Raw genomic sequence first — 3,679 nt, 5'->3', positions numbered from 1 at the left:
TCTGGGCAGCCAGCTACCGAGAAAAATATTGATTTATTGTTTGAAATATTAATATCAAGTGTTTTTACTATGTATTTAATATACCGATATGTGTTATCTCTGTTATTAACTTTGTAATATCAACAGATTTGCGCAATAGTTGATTTTTATCATTCAATTTATAAACCTGAAAGACAATCAATAACATGGAAGAAGAAAACATTCCAAATTAAACTTTTCTCCGAAGCTAGATGGAAATTTATAGGTTGAATGAAGAGATAATTTAGTAAAACAGAGTAGTCAGGAATGAAAAATTGAAGATATCTGATATCTGGAAGGAAAAAGAAACTCCTGCAATTGTCGCCTTTTACGACATGGAAGCAGGAACCCAGTATATTTATTCTTGGTTCATTTTTTTCCACCGGATTCCACACGGCATCTAGGCTGGTGCTGTCCGGAGAGAGCTAATAGGTACTATCAATCTCCTAGTGGACCCCAGCCCCTATTATTGGTTTATGGAAAAAAAAAACTGAAGAACATAAACTGAATATGCGTCGAGTGCTTGTCATATTCAGGGTATCGAAAGTCTTTCTGTAATGTTTGAATGTTACTTTACAGTTTGTCATTTTAACGCTAGCTTTACTTTTGGAAAGGAAGAAGTTTGTACGAGCAGTCAGCAAATAATAGCACTATTGTTCCTTGCTGAATCTATCAATTTAATTTAATCTAGTTTAGTTTAATTTTGTACTTTACTCTTCACTTCTTTCTCACTTGCTTGTGGCTTTGCAGTATCAGAGTTATAATATACACAAACATGAGTACTTGGAACAACCATTAGGAACGTTTCTGTCGAACCACAAACATTATAGTTAGAATTATGCTGGTCAAAAAAAAAATGACTAGCAGAATTCTAATTATAATGTTTGTGGTTCAACAGAAACCTTCCTAATGGTTGTTCCAAATACTCATGTTTGTGTATATTCTAATTCTGATTTGACCTTAAGGTTGAAGCCTCTATTATAATTGAAACAAAAAAAAGTCGACCTCCGATCCACTTCAAAGGGAAATCACAGATGAATTATCATTACAAAATTGACTTAGCGTCGCATTTAGTTACGAGAGTTTAAGCTAACCGAGAGCGGGTAATTTCGCCGAAAGTCGTTTTGCCGAATGCCATTTCGTCGAAAGTCGTTTAGCCAAACAGATCATTTCTCCGGAAATCGTTTCGTCGAAAGAGTAATTTCGCCGAAAGGGTCATTTCGCCGAAAGGATGATTTCGAATACATCATATTATTTTGGCGCAGCCATATAACCGACACCAAGATGGCTCGGTGGCACAAAGCCGCCGAAACGACGCCAGTTAAGTTGACCGCCGACCTGCCATCGGAAGCGGCGGCCTCTTGCATACAAACCTGTAACCGCCTCGTTTGCCCGGTCTACTTAAAGCTAGGTTTCTTTGCTTTGGCTAATCTTATTTCGATAAGTACAATTGTAGGTGGGCGTGGATGCTATCATCTTTGAGTTGTCTTTATTTTAAATCAATTGCTATTACGATATTAAGACCATTGCAGGATTTCGGCGAAACGGCTTTCGGTGAAATGGCTTTCGGCGAAATGACCCTGATCCAAGCTAATCATGTTTGCTACTGATTTAAGTTCAGTTAAACGGTGTTGGAAGTTAGATTGGGCATCAAACAAAAACGACATAGAGCATGAATTTAAACAGCCATACGAAGGAGACGTTACTTGTGATGCGAGCTATTAATGACTAGAGTGTTTCGAACCAGGATGGCGACTGCTATTTGTTTGAAAGACACATTTTTGACATTATCATTCCAAACGAGCAAACGAACTGTCAAATACAGACTCAGTCGACAATTGCTTACGGTCGAGACGATAGAAACAAAGACAATACAGTGTAGTGAACAATAGAGTGTACGAAATGGGCAAATACGATTTAACAAAGCCTGAAACTTGGCCTACAAGGCCAAATTCAATTTGTATTGATTTTTTGGAAATTGAAATCTTGCTTAAGGAACGAATGCATCTAAACGTTACTTATGTAAGTGAGATTTTTTAAATATTTTTTTTTGCCCACCACACTCCCCCACACCAAAGAGCTTCAATTTGTGAAGCACCCTGGTAGTGGACGCAAACTAATCTCAGCTCAAAAAAAAATAATCTGGCAAAATACTACTAAAAGAAAATCTTACGTAGCAATACGCTGAGATGTTTGTATTTTCATGATGTGCAATGAAACTTTATTAATAAATATTGCGGAATCCCAGTGGAAATTTTGCATCAGTAGAATGACTTCGCTAGAAGATGACGGACGTATGAATAATAACGACGGACGTAGCCAAAACGCTATGCGGGGCGTTTTGGCTACCTGGGCAGCCATGGCCACCAGACGGCTACCAAAATTGATTCAGTGACGGTTGTCAAATCCAATTTGACAAAACAAAGTCGCCTGTATCTAAGTTAGCCGAGCGTTTTCATCTTCTCACCTTCGCTGAAAATATCAAAGATTTCAATGTGGAAAAATCCTGGTGGATACGGTTGTGTCGTTTGAGTTGCATATCTGGCGGCGGTGAGGTAGTCGGTCACCAGAATGTCTGCCAGCCATATTTTTTCAGCTGGTAGCGTTTAGTCAGCCATCTGGCAACCATGCGTATGCGGGAAGAAAAGAATGATTTATAATGCGGTATTTCGTAGAGGGAACAATTATCATTCTTCAGCCAGGTTTCTCCGATTACTATGTTATGCTATCTATAGCAGTTTTAAAATTTTCAAGGTCCATTAAGATTTCGTCAAATTTAGAAAGATTGTTCATACCCCTCACATTCCACTGCAGAATCTTAAGTGTATATTTGTCATTACTGGTGTATTTATCATTGAACCTATAAATACTATCGTGAAAGTAATTTGTCGTCGTATTATCCATTTAAAAAAAAAGAAGACAAAACAACAAAAATTACGATATGAAGAAAAAATTTTAAAAATATGAAAATGAAATTTAAAAATAAAAACAAAAAACATAGAAACATAAAAATCATACTGCAGACTTCGAGATCAAGTTCGTTTTCGTTTGGGAGCAACTAATTCTGGGGAGGAAGACAGCGGATTTATAAAAGTTTTTAATACGATCTAGGTCAATTTTATTGCGAATTTTTTCCGTTTTTGAATGGTCTTCCTTTTTCATTAATATTACTCCTCCTCGGCCCGGCCATACATACTTTATGTTGAGGAGTTTTTGAGAGTTCCGCATTTCTTTTAACAATTTCAGAGAAGAGGTCGAGTTGTCAAAAATCGCAACTAGCAACACGGATAATAGCATTGAACGCACTCATTTATGAACGTCATTTTGAGAGTGACAATAAACAGTCATTATAATATCAAATTTTTCAACGAAGACTGGGGCACAGACTAACAGACATGACAGTATGAGTAAATTCTTATAAAAAATAATTTTTCGTGATGCACTAGCTCCACCTATATTGTACTGCGCGAACTATTTACTATCTGTACACCCCTTGTGTTATGTAAAAGTTTTTATACTAGTTGGTTTCCCCTCGTTTGTCAACACCGATCAGCTGCTTGCAGGGATGCCTGATTTCATCAAAATATTTGAAAATGAATCGTCACCAGAGATGCCATTTATACAGATTTATCTGTATTATACAGATTTTTACATGCGCATA

This window comes from Malaya genurostris, chromosome 2 (genome assembly GCF_030247185.1).
Source record: "Malaya genurostris strain Urasoe2022 chromosome 2, Malgen_1.1, whole genome shotgun sequence".
NCBI classification, from domain to species: Eukaryota; Metazoa; Arthropoda; class Insecta; order Diptera; family Culicidae; genus Malaya; species Malaya genurostris.
This window is presented reverse-complemented; position numbering follows the sequence as displayed.